Source organism: Equus quagga, chromosome 8 (assembly GCF_021613505.1).
Source record: "Equus quagga isolate Etosha38 chromosome 8, UCLA_HA_Equagga_1.0, whole genome shotgun sequence".
NCBI classification, from domain to species: Eukaryota; Metazoa; Chordata; class Mammalia; order Perissodactyla; family Equidae; genus Equus; species Equus quagga.
The window spans coordinates 46244545-46260640 of record NC_060274.1 but is presented as its reverse complement, the minus strand read 5'-3'; the positions used below and the strand labels follow the sequence as shown (position 1 = coordinate 46260640).

At 43.0% G+C, this 16096-nt stretch overlaps 1 protein-coding gene across 5 annotated transcripts in view; it reads left to right on the top strand.

Moving 5' to 3' along the window:
- GRB10 (growth factor receptor bound protein 10) overlaps positions 1-16096 on the top strand; it is a 182446-nt gene that overhangs the window by 24275 nt on the left and 142075 nt on the right. The gene's annotated exons all lie outside the window — the stretch shown is intronic.

Below are 16096 nucleotides of genomic sequence, written 5' to 3'. Positions count from 1 at the left end.
AATCATTGTTGTGGGGAAATGGTAAGATTTGCAGAACCACAGGGAGGTCTCTGAAGGTCGTGTTTTGGTGGCTACCACTGTCCTCATTTATGTGGCACAGGCCATCGAGTGTCCGCATAGTTCAGTGGCGTGGCAGTGGTGTTCTCGTGACCTGACAGAGTGGACTCCTCTTTTATTTCAGTGGGGTCCTGATCCTTGGAACATAAGAAAATAAATCGCTTCACTATATAGCTTATTGCCTCTTCAGAGGGAACTTGTGAGTTACTCAAGATATACCAAGGATAAAATGTTGTGATTACCAGGAAAGACTTTATTTTTCAGTTAAAATTGATATATTTAAAGTGAATTTATTCAGATTATTTTGAAATATCAGCAAAACCTCATCTAATAGATCCAGTCTTATCTCCTACTCTGGGACTCTTAAAGCAACAACAACAGGACAATGGACATGTCTTGATGAGGCTTAAAATTCAAGGCTGCCGCTAGGAAATCAAGCAGGAGGCAGTAAGAGCCCTGGAGTTGTAGGGTCTCCTAGCGTTGTGACATTAAGTTAACTAGACCGTGATCAGCGCTCAATTGTTTAGTCTTGTAACCTGGTAGCCTTTAACCTTGTATCCTAGTCAAGAATAATGTGAGACTTTGCAGCACTGACTGTGTATTCATCATTGACACTGTGGATGAAAGTTGACCATTAGCTCTAGTGCTTTTTCAAGTCTGCTGACCAGGCTCCGGTCCCTGGTGGAGGGACGCACAGTGGTCTTATGGAACATCCCTCCCTTGCCAGCCCCCGTGTCTGACAGTAAGTGTTAGGTAAACCTGAGTACATCTCCTGCCGTGAACAAGAGCAGATACCGAATCATTCCATCCAGGAGAGTGACTTAGTTATGTGGGACTGCCTTTCCTGAGTCACTCAGCCTGGGTTCGGTGGATTGGTGTGTGGGGGCACTCTGGGTGATAATGTAGCTTAGAGACAGATGGTTCATTTTAGGATCACTTCGCTTTCTCCAGAGCTGAGGTGTGACTGAACACCTCTGGAACATTTCTAGGCCAAGATGATGTCTCCCCAGCGAGAGCTTTGAGGGGCCTCACGTGTCAGGGCTTTGGGCTGAGTGTGAATCTGTGAAACACTGAATTCATAGACTTAAAAAATCAGAGTGTTTATTTGTCCCAAAATAATCAAGGTGGTGGAGGAGGAGGGAGGGAACACGGGAGGGGCGGGGACGGGGGTGGATCATAGAATTACACACTTTCTGTAGCCTGACGTATTGAAAGGGCTGTGAAATTTAGGAAGAAGCCTGACTGACATTTATGCTCGTTAGAACTGTTGGAAATACCTAAACACAGGACACACTGCTCATTAGCACATTTATGGTCCACTTTCCCAGTGTTGTGAGGGTGGCACTATATTCCGTGACTGCATTCCCGGCCCCCTCTGACATGCACTTCAGATTCTGATCTTGCTTTTCACTACTTTGCCGAGGTGGCAGAAGCGAGGCTTGCTCTTCTGACCTGTAGTTGATAGGAGTCTGATGCTATGAGAGCCAAAAAAAAGGATGAACTTTGCTAAATTCACCAACGATCATGACAAAGTTTCAGAAGGTAGGGCAGCATCACTTCTTTTAAGAATTAAAATAGAGCGATCGCGTTCAGTTGTTTTTGGATGGAGAATTCATGTGCTTTAACAGGTCCAAAGGGTCTTCAGTGAAAAGTGAGAGTCCCCATCCGCCGAGTCTCCTGGCCCCCCCAAGGCAGTCCTGCTGCTGGTTGCTGGTGCCCTCCTGAGAGGATGTCTCCTTCCCCATGGAGGGCGCTGCCCCGTTTCTTTTCTTTGCTCCCGGCTCCCCCTCACCCCCGTACGCTTCGGGGCACCTGCATGTGCAGCCACCTCCTCCTTTGTTGCTACGTCAGTCTTGTAATCCAAGCGGTCCCCTGTTTTCAGGCTGTCTGATTGTTTCCAGTGCTTTGCTGCCGTGAGCAGCTCTGCAGTGAAGCAGCCGGGTGCAGTTCAGGGCCGTTACTGCTGCTGTGTCGCTCCTGTGGGGCGGTGGGTGCTGGCTCCCATGTCCCGTTTTCCGAAGCACCAAAGACCCGAAGATTTTACAGCTCCAGTGCTGCCCCTGGGGACTGACCAGGAAGACGGACTGCAGGCCTTTTATGAGATCGGCCGAGAGAGTGAGCTTAAGGAGATCTGAGGCCGCCACCTTCAGTATTTTATAGTTTACCCAGAGATCGTAGTCCAGAGTCTGGAAAATGTGATTTAGATATAATTTCTTGGGACTTTTTTCAAGTTTTAGACGAAAGGAAGTCCCCCATCAGTGACCTGGGTTTTATTATAGGGGCAAGAGCTTTACTATTAGTTGTTGATTAGAAGGACTTTGGAGTGTGTATATTTTATAAAGTGTTTAAATCCAAGGGCTATTTGATAGACCACCCTTAATTTTTGTCATAAAGTTTGAACCATTTTCCCAACAATTACAGAATACAGGTTACAAATTACAGATTTATAGGCAGCAAAGACAAAGCCGAGTGGTATGTTTTTCGTTGGTATCTGTCTCACTCGTTCCCTCGAGAAGACAGTGCTCCTAGGGCGTTGGGGGTGCAGTTGGCAGTGTGGGTGTCATCATGGTAATTTTTCCCTTTTTGACTTAATTTGGTCTCTTAATTTTTGTTTCTGTTTTTATAGTTTGGACATGCAAAGATCTGTCCCTTTGAAGGCAAACAAAGGCATAAAGTAATTTGTAATAATTCATTAAACTCAAGTATCAAGGATTATCGTAAGTAATGATACCAATAGTGGAAAAAAATTTTTAATGTATTAAAAAAAATATCAGCAAAAATAAATTATTTTAAAAGGACCTGAATTTTAGATCTATATGTAAGTAATGCACATTTGAAATTTAAAATTATAATGGTTTTTCTTCTTCCTCCATCCTCCCCGCTTTGTGTCCCTGGTCACGCCCAGGTAGGCTGCCCTCATCTGGAGAGCACCTGATCCCTCCTTTTCTCTGACTCTCAGGTCTGCTGGCCTCCTGTGGATTCCATGCGGTTTCTTTGTCCATGAGGTCCTGTGTTCTCTGTGTGACCCTGGGCAGGTCATCCAGCATCTCAGAGTCTGTGTCCTCATCTGTGGAATTGGGACAGTCACCCTTACAGGTTTCAGAGGTGTCTAGGGTTCATGGCACAAATGTGAGTTTTGTCTTGTTCTTGTTGTCTGCATACGCTTAGCCATCATGGAGGGGTATCCTTATTACTTCTGTGAACGCCACATGGAAAGGACTGTGTGTGGGGTTTGTGTTGACCCCCCACGCCTCTGTTTTCAGGACCAGAGGACCAGTGTTGTTTTCCTTGGTAATGCATTTATGAGGGAGGATGTGAGGCTGCTCTGCCTGTGTGTCACCTGGGCTGTTCTCTGTGGCAATCCTTGCTCGGTTGTTTGTTGACTTCATCTAATGATGAGCACCTCAAGTCAGTGGGGCATTCCTTATGGGAGCCTCTGGGACTTGGATTAGCAATCATGACCTCTACGCCTTTGTATTAACCACTGCAGAAGTGGAGACCCCATCTCACAGACCCCAATGCCCAGATGGTGAGGGTAGCTAGAAAATGAAGATGAATGTCTAGCATTGGCCTCTCCTGGGTCACAGGAACCTTGTTCCTGGGGAGTCTGCATCTTAGCTCAGGGCCTGGGCTCTGGATTTGGGCAGGGCAGAGCCCAAGGACTAACTACACAGCTAGTCGGCGTGCATGACCACAGGCAAGCTCCCTTCACTCTCAGTCTCCTGGCCTGTTGAGTGGGGGCAATAAGTGTCTCCATAGGGGATTGTTGAGAGGACTCAGTAGACCAGGAGTGTGGCCATCTTCGAGTGGGACTCTGCTTAGTGGAGCTGTGTGCTCTCACTTCCACTTGCATTTCAGACCATCCAAGCAGATTGAAAAATCGTGTGTTCATTGAAAGTCTCACTCCTTTTCTGTCAGGAGGCTGACCAAATCACCTTAGGTGTAAGGTACTTTGGATACTTGAATAGAATGTTCCAAAGAAGTCTCTTACAAGATACCAAGAATATAAAATCAAAGGTCATTCTCACATGTATGGTCAAATTTGGACCCTCGGGCCTAAAAACGTGCAGTTTGGAATGATGAGGTCGTTCTTTGCTGCGGGTAGTTAAAATAGCCTTTTCTCCTGTGTCTTCTCCCCCTCCCACCAATGCCTTGTGGAGGAATGGGAAAACTGGTGTTCTAAAAGGGATTCTTTATATTTGCATAGGAAAAAAATAATACATTTTTAAAAGGCAGAAAACATACCAGGTGCAGCTTCCAGTTGGGAACCCTTAGGATTCAGTGATGCATTTTGAGTAACTGATTATATTTTTCACTTCAAACGGCTTACTGGTGGTAGGCACCTCCTCCCCAGCCCCCAGGAAGTGAGACATGATTCTTCAAAGCTTTCCTGCAATTTTCTCCTAATGTTTTTCTCCTTGCAAACATCATAAAAGAATAATAATTGTAAATAAAAGAGATGAGAGCAGTGGTTCTCAACTTTGGAAATACCTAAGGAACTGAGGAGCCTAAAACAATGCCCCCCCATCCCGGCTTTATTTTCACTGATCTCGGGTACAGCTCGGCACCCGGAGTTTTAAGAACTCCCACGGTGAGTTTGAGGTGCAGCCCAGGGTTGGGGCTAGGTTGGCATGGTTCTCACACTTTAGTGTGCAGTACAACCACCTGAGGGCTTGTAAAACACACATTTTGGGGCCCCACCCCTAGAGTTTCTGATTTAGTAGGTCAGGGTCTGGGCTGCAGAATTTGCACTTTAACAAGTTCCCTGCTGTTGCCTGCGCTGTCTGTCCAGAGACCATAATTTGAAAACCACAGACTGTAGGGTTCTGGTTAAGAGTGTGGACCTCTGGACTGGGCTCCGTCTCCTCCTTCAGGCCTTCCCATCACTCGCCCCAGGACCTTGACCACTGCACTTCATTTTCCTCTCGTCAACAATGGGAATGATGCTAGTGTACAGTGTGTGTGTGTATGTTTGCATAGACACACATATATATAGTCACTTAGCCCAGTGCCTGGTCTAAACAAATATTTAGGAATCATTTATTTTCCGTGAAATAATTGATAGCAGGAGCCAGTCCATGGCTTTCTTTATATTAGGGGAGTGGAAGGAGGGTGAGTCTCACTCAATTTTATCTCCAGTGTTTTCTATTTTAAGATTTTTTTTTTTAGTTTATTCTGATTTTGTATATTTTTAATTAAAATTATAATTTCATTGAAGTTTTCAAATTTCTTTCTTTTTAAATGTCCATAAAATTACCATATGATTAAAAATCATTATATTCCTTTGGTTAAAATTTTTTATATTGGAGAGTTTTTTATTATTATTTGTAAGAGATTTGTCTTTTACCATCTTTCTTGAATTTTCACAAATTTTGTTATGTTTTCTGATTTCTTTTGACTGGATTTTCTTTTTTCTGGTTTAAAGATGGATTCATGTTGTTCATTTAATTTCTTTTCTCTTTTGGAGAAGGTGCAAGGGGCGTGGCATTTGTTTTCCTCCTGTTACTAATCTTGGTTCATTCTATCTGTCTTGACACGTGATAGTGTTCATTGTCCTAATTGTCCAGAGACTATTGTATTCATTTCCTCCTTGGGCCAGTTATGTAGGCCAGAGCTTGTTTTTGATTTTCAGGTAGCAGAGTAGTTGTTTTTTATGCACACGTTGCTAATTTCTAGGGGTGTTGTGTTTGGCTTTCTCATGGGGTCCATTGCTGCGGTGGCCATCTGTCCCCATGCCCCTGTCAGCCCTGGGATGTGCCGGGTCTGGTCTGTGTCTTCAGCTGGCTGGCAGGAGGAGGCTGGCACAGGTGTTTATTTAGCTCCAGAGATCTTTATGTTTTAGCAAAATGCCCTGATATTCTTTGTAACTTAGTATTTTTTTGAAATGTTTCATGAATGTTTGTGAATATTTGCAAATACCAACTTTTCATGAATATCCATGGATCTTATCTCATCATGCATAGTATTCTGCCTTCTTTTTATCCTACTTGGAGTCCTTCCTTTGCCCTAATTGACGAGCGGAAGTCCCCAACAGCAAATGGTTTCTCTCAGTTTCTCCTTGGAGGTCTTAGAGGTTTTGTTTGTTTTTAATGTAAACTCTTTTTAAAGCTTTTCTATTTCACTTGGCCTTGAGTATTTCTTTTTTACACTGGAATATTTTTGAATATTATTTTGAAATAAGGGAACTGGACAGCTGACACGTATACGTCATCCATCTTCTGAATAAATGTTTCTGTTTTGAATGCTGCTTTGTCTGTTTTTTATTTTCCCTTTGATGTTTAAAGTCTTATTAGTTTCTTTTTATCCTTTTAATATGATTCAGAATGCCAATATTCTGTTTTCATTTCTTCAAGTGCTTGTCTTAATATATCATGAACATTGCTCAGTTATATTTTTCCTAATACAGAGCAGGATCTCCTGGTTTTTCTGAAAGGTACAGCTTTCTTTTTTAAAACTCCTGCAATGATTTAAGACTTGAAACTTCTCTTTTTGATCTTTAGTTTTAACTTAAATTTTGTTACTTAGCCTGTCCCTCAACGATTATACTATTTAGCCTGAGTGGTTTGCAGATCTTCTTGGGTCTCTACCATGTGCTGTTCTGGGTGTAGCAGGGAGCGAGACCGAGTTCTTGAACAAGAAGGGATTTAGTAACTATCTAAAAAGTGAAGGAAGATTGATGTTCAGGTCCTGCCTGTGGCCATGACGCGGAGAGGACAGGGCGACGAGCTGGCACTGCATGTGCTGAAGGGTCGGAAGTGGCCGGCGTGCTGGCTGTCACGTGAGTGTCCTGCGAGTGGGGGTCACTATTTGGAGGGAGAGAGGAGAAAGTATGAAACAGACATTCTGGGGAATACAAAGTAAGTTTCCTAAGGAAATGCAGTAGACTTTCCCAGCAGTATTAAATGTACATTTTGGATTTGTGGTTAAATAAAAATAGAAAGAGTCCATTTAGCACAGCCTGTGACTTCAGGGGGCCTGGAAGTGGCTGATTGCATTCAGCAGAGGAGTTGTGTTTTTCTAGGCGTAGGTCAGAAGAGGAGGTGGGCACCAGAACTCAGGTGTTTGCCAGGGGACATCTGGAGTGGACTGCTAAACCTGAGCCAGGAAGGAGAGAAGTGTGGGCGGGCCGTGACGTGGGGATAGGAGTGGCCGGGCCAGTGGACAGCAGCCTCTGTGAGCTGGCAGGTATGTGGGTGCGGAGGACAGTGGTGAGCTTGGAGACGAGACAGCAACACAAACCCAGACCTGACCTTGTTCAAATTATGGGTTGCAACCCATTGTCATGCCTTGATGTGAAGTTAGTAGGTCACAAAAAGTGTGTTTTCGTAAGGAAAATAGAGCAGTATCAGAGTGGGCTGCACAGATCCCAAGCACGCTTTGAGCACGTTGACGCTTGTGGTGAGCCCGATGTGTCATGAGATGGGTTGATTTATCCAGTGTACAAAGTCGTCCTGATGGGAGGGGGAACGCTATGCCGCTTAGATTTACCATACATATAATGTGCAGGCGGTTGTGATGTGAAAGGCGTAAGAACGTCGTCTGCTGTCTGTCAGTCTTCAGAGTTTCTGTTGGGAATGCCCAATGTATTTTCAGAGAAAGTCTTGTTGGGTGCAACATTTTTCAGGTTTATGATAATTGTATCACTTTTATTTGGTATAAATTACCCTTAAAATGGAAAAAAATAAACATGAAAAGAACAAAGGCACGTTCCAGTTCAGCTGCTGGATCCTGAAGTATAAATATTGACATTGTTAAGAAAGATATTGACTCTAGAATCGGCAAACTTTTGACTTTGCTAGAACTATTTTTCTGAACTATAGTAAGGAAAAAAGTGGAAACTTTATGGTGAAGATTATTTAAATTTGTATCGCAAGTTCAAAACTCAGTTAAAATGGACAGACTCCAATACATTATTTATAGTGGCATTCTTGCAAAGGGGCGGTTAACCTTCAAAATTAAAAGGACACGTGAAACCAGCACAGCAAGCTGAACTTGTCAATAAGTCCCTTTAATCAAAGGAAGAAGACAGACAACAGTTATTGATATAATTTCTTTGTCATTCTACAACTGTTAATGAGAATGCCTTTTATCATTATAAAGATGCAATATCTATCTGCTTATGAAACTGTTCCTCAGTATCTATAGTGAGCACATCATTTTTGATAAATCAGCTGATGATTTAAAAATGAAACTCTTTAAAGTAGCACAGTATATCATCAGATCTGTACTTCTGCAGGACATTGAGAAGTGTGGTGTGTTCAGAGTGGTGTGGCTTTTTCAGTCTCCGTGAAAGTATGGATAACGACAGTGCTTTTTAGTCTTTGTCAGGTAAGGGGGGCAAGATAATTTTTATAGGGGGCTTGCTGTGTGGGTTCCATGTCACCCCCTCAGAGAGCTGAGTTACAGAACTGAGAAAGGGTGCTGCTGGTCAAGATAAATCAAAATGGAAAAGCTGTAAACAGGTGTCAAGTGATGGAACAATTGTGACCAGAAAAATGATAGTATTATTTAAAAAACAAAATAGCATGACTATGCAAGAGCGATACTTGGAACCACTGCTTTATATATCTCCAAGCTTTAGCATCCTAAAAAATTCTGCCGAATCTCATGGGTCTATTAAATTTAGCAGAAGTTGTTAATTTTATTAAAGGAAGCTCATTGAATAGCCAACTTTTTGATAGTTTTTTTTAAGTGGGGATAAAATATACAAAACATAAAATTTACCTTTTTACCATTTTTAAGCGTGCAATTCAGTGGAATTAAGTACATTCACAGTATTGTGTAGCCATGACCACTATTTCCGGAACTTTTTAATCATCTGAAACAGAAATTCTGTACCCATTAAACACCCCACTCCCCCAGCCCCTGCTAACCTCTGTTCTACTTTTTGTCTCTATATTAGGTACCTCAAATGAATGAGATCATACAATATTTGTCTTTTGGTGACTGACTTATTTCACTTAGCATAATGTCTTTAAGGTTCATCCATGTTGTGGCTTGTGTCAGAATGCCATTCCTTTTTAAGGCTGAATAGTATTCCATTGTATATATGTATTACATTTTGCTTATCCATTTATCTGTCCATGGAAACTTAGGTTGTTTCCACCTTTTGGTTATTGTAAATAATGCTGCTGTGAACATGAGTATTCAACTATTTGAATCCCTGCTTTCAATTCTTTTGGGTATATGCCTAGAAGTAGAATTGCGGAAACATATGTTAATTCTATGTTTAATTTTTTGAGGAATTGTGATACCATTTTCCACAGAGGCTGTACTGTTTTACGTTCTCACCAGCAATGCAGAGAGGTTCCAATTTCTACACATCCTCACTGTTGCTTGTTATTTTCCCTGGTATCTCATTGTGGTTTGATGTGCATTTCCCTAATGACTATTGATGTTAAGCATCTTTTCATGCACTGGTCATTTGTATGTCTTCTTTGGAGAAATGTCTGGTCAAGTTATTTGCCCATTTTAAAATGTGGTTATTTGTTTTTTGTTGTTGAGTTGTAGGGCTTCTGTGTTTGTTCTGGATATTAATCCCTTCAGATACAGGCATACCTTGAAGATGTTGCGGGTTCTGTCCCAGACCACTGAAATAAAGCAAATATTGCAAAGCAAGTCTCTCAAAGTTTTTGGTTTCCCAGTGCATATAAAAGTTGTGTTGAGGGCTGGCCCCATGGCCTAGTGGTTAAGTTCAGTGCACTCTGCTTCGTGGCTGGTGGCCTGGGTTCAGTTCCTAGGTGTGGACCTACACCGCTCGTCAGCAACCATGCTGAGGCAGTGACCCACATACAAAATATAGAGGAAGATTGGCACAGATGTTAGCTCAGGGTGAATCTTTCTCCAGCAAAAAGAGGAAGATTGGCAACAGATGTTAGCTCAGGGCAGATATTCCTCAGCAAACAAGACAAAACAGAAAAAACAAAACTTATGTTGAGCCAGCCATGATGGCCTAGTGGTTAAAGTTCAGTGTTCACTGCTTTGGTAGCCCAGATTCACTCCCTGGTCATGGAACCACGCCACACATCTGTCAGTTGTCATGCTGTGGTGGTGGCTCACATAGAAGAACTAGAACGACTTACAACTAGGGTATACAACCATGCACTGGGGCTGGGGCTTTGGGGGGGGGGAAGGTGGTAGATTGGAAACATGTTAGCTCAGGGTGAATCTTACCCTGCAAAAAAAAAAAACACCAAAAAAAGTTATGTTTACACTATTCTGTGTTCTTTTAAGAGTGAAATAGCATTATGTCTAAAAATGTACATACCTTAATTAAAAATAGTGTATCATTAAAAACTGCTAACCATCATTTGAGCCTTCAGAGAGAGTCACAATCTTTTTGCTGGTGAAAAAAACCGCATTATCTACAAAGTGCAATAAAATGAGGTATGCTTGTCTATGATTTGCAAATATTTTGTCCCTTTCTGTGGGTTTTTCACTCTCTTGATAGTGTCCTTTGATGCACATAAGGTTTTAATTTTGATAAAGTCCAATTTTTTTCTGTGTTTTCTTTTGTTGCATGTGACTTTGGTGTCATATCCTGGAAATCATTGTCAAATTCAGTGTCATGAAAATTTTACCCTATGTTTTCTTCAAAGGGTGTCATAGTTTTAAGACCTTCCATTTAGATCTTTTAAAATTAATTTTTGTTTATAGTGTAAGGTAAGCTTTGTTCTGTTGTGTGTGGTTGTCAACTTTCCCAGAACCATATATCCAAAAGAGTATCCTTTTTCCATTGAACGGTCTTGGCACCTTTGTTGAAAATCAATCCACCATAAATGCAAGCATTTATTTCTGGGCTTTCTATTCTGTTTCACTGGTCTGTCTGTCTGTCCTTATGCCAGTACCACACTGTGTTGATCACCATAGCTTTGTAATAAGTTTTGAAATCAGGAAATTTGGGTCCAACTTTTTCTTTTTCAAGATTTTCTTGGTTATTTGGGGTCCCATGAGAATCCACGTGAATTTTAGAAAGATTTTATCTATTTCTGCAGAAACACTGGAGGAATTTTGGTAGGGATTGCGTTGAATCTGTAGTTTGCTTTGGGTAGTATTATCATCATAACAATGTTAAATATTCCAACCCATGAACCCAGGATGTTTTCCTTATTTATATTCTTATAGCAATATTTTGTAATTTTTAGTGTACAAGTATTTTGCCTCTTAGATTAAGTTTATTCCTAATTATTATTTTTGATGCTATTATTTTAAATGGAGTTTTCTTAATTGCCTTTTCAAATTTTTCATTAAGTATATAAAAACAACTGATTTTTGCATGTTGGTTTTGTATCCTGTAACTTTGCTGAATATATTAGCTCTAATGTAGTTGTGTGTGTGTGTGTGTGTGTGTGTGTGTAATTTTTAGGGTTTTCTACAGAGAGGACCATGTCATCTGTGACCAGAGATAATTTTAGTTCTTCCTTTCCAATTTGGTTACTTTTATTTCTTTTTCTTGCCTGATTGCTGTGGCTAGAACTTCCAATACTGTGTTGAGTAGAAGGGGTGAAAAGAAGCATCCTTGCCTTGTTTCTGGTCTTAGGAGAAAAGCTTTCTATCTTTCACCGTTGAATATGATGTCAGCTTTGGGTTTGATACATTTTATTAGAGACTAGAGTTAATCCGATCCTCTTACTGTTTCTAACTATAGTTTTCTTGTCCCAAAGGAACCTACTCAACAGGGCTTATGGGATGTATATTTTTCTAGGTGAGAAGCAATCTCATTTGGTAATAACTTTCAAAGGTGATATTTAGGTAATGAAACTGGCATATTTAAATGATATTTTCAGCACTCTTAACACCTATTAAGTTTGAAACTTCAGGGGCAACATAGTATATTTACATATGTATTCAACATATGGAACTCCATACCTCCAAGAGTTCCCGAGGGCTTACAAGTTAGGTAGGGCAAGCAGCATGCATGGAGTGAGACAGGGGGAAACGGGAGTGACAGCAGAAGGAGGCATGGGGCATGGGACAGTCTGATGGTAGGAGCGCAGAGACGGTTCTTAAGGGACCAGGAGGAGCTGTTCTCTGCAGCAGTAAAGAGCCCAGAGGACACCAACCCTTCCCCCAGGCACTTGGAGATGTGGGTGAAGGGGAGAAAAAGAGCCTCCCCAGGAAGGCAAGGCTGTAGGTAGGGTAGAAGGTGGAAGGACTGTTTGGAGAAGGGGCTGGGAGGTGGTCTGTGCAGAGCCATCACACCCATCTGACGGTGTGTTTGTGGGTGTGGGTAGGCCTACAGGAGGCATCGTAGTGTTGTCCTGGGATCTTGCAGCACTTGGTTGGGGTGTATAAGTCAGGGTTCTCCAGTGAAACAGAACATGTGTGTGTTTATATAAAGAGATTTATTTTAAGGAATTGGCTCATATACTTTTGGGGGCTGGCAAGTCCGAAATCTGTGGGGCAGGCCAGCAGCCTGGAAACTCAGGCAGGAGTTTGCTGTAGTCTTGAGGCCAAACTCTTTCTTCTCTGAGAAACCTCCATCTTTGCTCTTTGGGCCTTCAGTCGATTGGATGAGGCCCACCCTTATTAGGGAGGGTAACCGGCTTTACCTAAGGTCCAGTGATTGCAGATGCTAACCACCCCTGCAGAATGCCTTCACAGCAACCCCCAGATTGGTGTTTGTTTAAATGGCTGAGTACTAGGGCCTGGACAGATTGACACATGAGACTAGCTACCACAAGGGCAAGGTTGACTTATGGGCTAGAGGAGTTTGAAGGCCTGGGGGATGCTGGTCCTGCTAGAGGCTGGAGAGAGGTTACCAGCTGCAACCTGGCCCTCTATAGGGACTGGTAAGTTGAAGCATGGAGTACTCCCCACCATCTTGGTAGCACTCCTCTTGCTCATCACCTGCTCTTTTCTGCCCAGCGGCCTAGTATGGGTTTTTGTTCTGTTTCTGTACTGGTGTTGTAAAGGGTCTTAGAGAGACACTTGCAGAGAAGATAATTGCTTGGTAGCAAATGTTACAGAGTTAGAACACTTCTGCTCCTTTGAGCTATAATGGCAATTTAGTAGTGTTTTATCTTCTAGGTCTGCATTACTTTTCTAGGATCACCATAACAAAGTACCAAAGATTGGGCAGCTTAAACAACAGAAATTTATTTTCTCACAGTTTGGAGGCCAGAAGTCTGAGATCAAGATGTCAGCAGTGGTGGTTTCTCCCGAGGGCTGTCTGCTTGGCTTATGGATGGCTGTCTCTTCCCTGTGTCTTCCCACGGTCTTCCCTCTGTGTGTATCTGTGTCCCAACCTCTTATATTGGATTAGGGCCCACGCTAACCCCATTTTAACTTCATGATCTCTTTAAAGATGCTCCCTCCAAATACACCCACATGCTGAGATGCTGCGTGTTAGGGCTACAGTAATTGAATTTGGGGAGGGGCACAGTTCAGCTCATACCAGGTCTTGTCTTGTTTTTTTTTTTGCTGTTTTGGTTAGTGGAATTAGTATCCTTAATTTTATGTCCTAATGTGCTACCTGAGTCTTTCAGTTTTCCTCTGGGAAACTTCCATGAGTCTTTTATGTCTGAATTCTAAAAAAGTCAGACTGTGACTAGATGGGGATCTCGACTTTGCTGCAGATGTCTGAAATGTGAGGACCCCTGTCCCTTGCCAATTTCTGGTCCTTTTCAGTTTGGAAGCCTGGTCTTCCCTCATAACTGGCCTTTGTTCTCTGCATCCTCAGTTCTCTTTTCTTGGTCACTGTTTTATCATTAGATTTGGTTCATTCTCTTCATGGGCTATTTTCATGTTTCTGGAATTTCTCGCCCATGGATTGTGCTTTCTGCAGTATCGATTCTGATGTGATGACAGCTCCCAGTGTCCCGTGTACTTGGTCCTGGACAGTTTCTTGCCTGTATTATTTCTTCCATTTTCCTTTCTTCCTGGTTTGCCTTTCTTTCATTGAGAGAAGTGAATCACTTTCTGCATTTTTCTTATTTTCCTCGTAGTAAAACTACTTCAGGGAAATAAGCCCTTCCAGGCCCCTGTGCATAACAGGGGGAAATAGCCTCTAGGTTCCTTTCCGCTGTTGCCTCATTGTGGAGGTTCCTGTCACTGTTCCCTGTTGTTGCTCCTCTGAAATGCAGCCTCAGAGATGAGCTGTGCTCTGGAGCACCGGGTGCCTGCCTGTCCCTGGGCCTCCACAGCGGGGGGATGTAGGAGAGACGGGTGGTCCCCCCTATGTGGCCCCTGGATGTGGGGGTGTGGCCTTCTTGGAGTTGTTTTTTCTCCCTGCTCTGGGCGATGCTGCTGACTACTAGAGCGCCCTTTGTGAAACTCATCCTGCTTGGATCCGGATGCAGATAGTCCAGTGAAGCCTCACAGAATCAGGCAGTCTCTCTCTGTTGGAACTTACTGAAGGTCAGGCTTGGGGGCTGGAACACAGAGAGCCTCTGCTCCCAGTGAGTGTACAGTTTATTTGAGGGGAGTGAGACCAAGAAGGAGCATTTACAATTCAGTGTGGCAGATGCAAGGATGGATGTAAGCCTGGGGTGTGGCCCACGAGCCCAGAGTAGACACTAACTGAGCCATCTTGGGTGGTGACTGGTGAGGGGCAGTCTGAGGGGGCTTCCTGGAGGAGGTGATCTGTGAGCTCATAACTAAAGGGCAGTAAGAGTTAGCTGATGACATAGCTGGAACAACACCTACAAGTGAAGGGGCCCAAGAAAGCCTCATGTTGCCAAGAATTGTGAATTGTTCTCTGGGCTGGAGAGGAACCAAAGGGTCCCTGGCACCTCTGAGATTGATTAGGACAGAGAATGTTAGAGAATGTTGCTGTTCCTGAAAATGTTTTCATCGCTGATGATTTCTGACACTGGTTCCCCTCTCTTCCTGTAATCCAGCCACTGCGTTCCAAAGTGTGACTTGTAATAGAGTCTTCTGTCCTCATGGGGATGAAACTCTTAATTTCTGCTAAGATTTAGAAGGAAAGACATATCTTAGAGAAGTTCGCTTCATAGGGAGTCTCTTGTTTGTGAGTAGCAGCTTTTTGTGTTTGAAGGCAGAGGGCTGATCCTCCAGAGGCCAGGCTCCCGATCCCCCTGATCCCTGATGCAGGTGACAAAGGGAGGGGACTTCGTCAGAGGCAGTGCCAGGGCTGCCACGGCTGCTTCGTGTGCATTAGGTGGGCGGTTTATGCCATGGCAGATTAAAAAAAAAAGAAAAAGACAAGATATCTGTTTCCTGCTTTTTAGGGGCTTGTTATAGGAGCCAAACGTGTATTTTAATGTAGCTAATGTTACTTGTAGCTCACGTAGAAGTCAGGAAAGTGTCATGAGAATGTTCTCGAAGATTGTAAAGGGGTCCCCCTTTATCCTCGGGGGTACGTTCCATGACCCCCGGTGGATGGCTGAAACCACAGATAGTACCAAACCCTTATATATACTATGTTTTTTCCTATGTGTTCGTACCTGTGATAGTTTAATTTATAAGTTAGGCGCCGTAATAAAAGTTACTGTAGATCTTAGCAACCTCAACATACAGATTCTTTTCCTTCCTTATTAAGTCGAGAATTTTCACCTTTTCACTTAAAGGAAGCACTTTACGGCTTCTCTTTGGCATATCCAAATTGCCAGCATCACTGCTGTTGTGCTTTGGGGCCGTCACTGAGTAAGGGTTACTTGAACACAAGCACTGCAATAGTCGATCTGATAACCGAGATGGCTACAAGTGACTGATGGGCGGGTGGCGAATACAGTGTGGGTCCGCTGGACAAAGAAATGAGAGTCATTTCCTGGGCAGGATCGAGTGGGACAGTGAGAGATTTCATCACGCTACTCAGAATGGCACACAATTTAAAAACTTACGAATTGTTTATTTCTGGAATTTTCCATTTAATATTTTCGGACTGCTGTTGGCCATGGGTAACTGAAATGGAAGAGAGGGAGACTGAGGACAAGGGAGGGCTACTGTAGTTACAAAACTGTGGCCTGCGAGAAGAGTGTTGAATCAATATGTCGTGGTTTGGTGCCCACTGAGAACTGTGGTTTGTTCTTGGCTATGGCCAGTAGAGCCAGAATTTACGCAAGTGGTACTCAGAGGA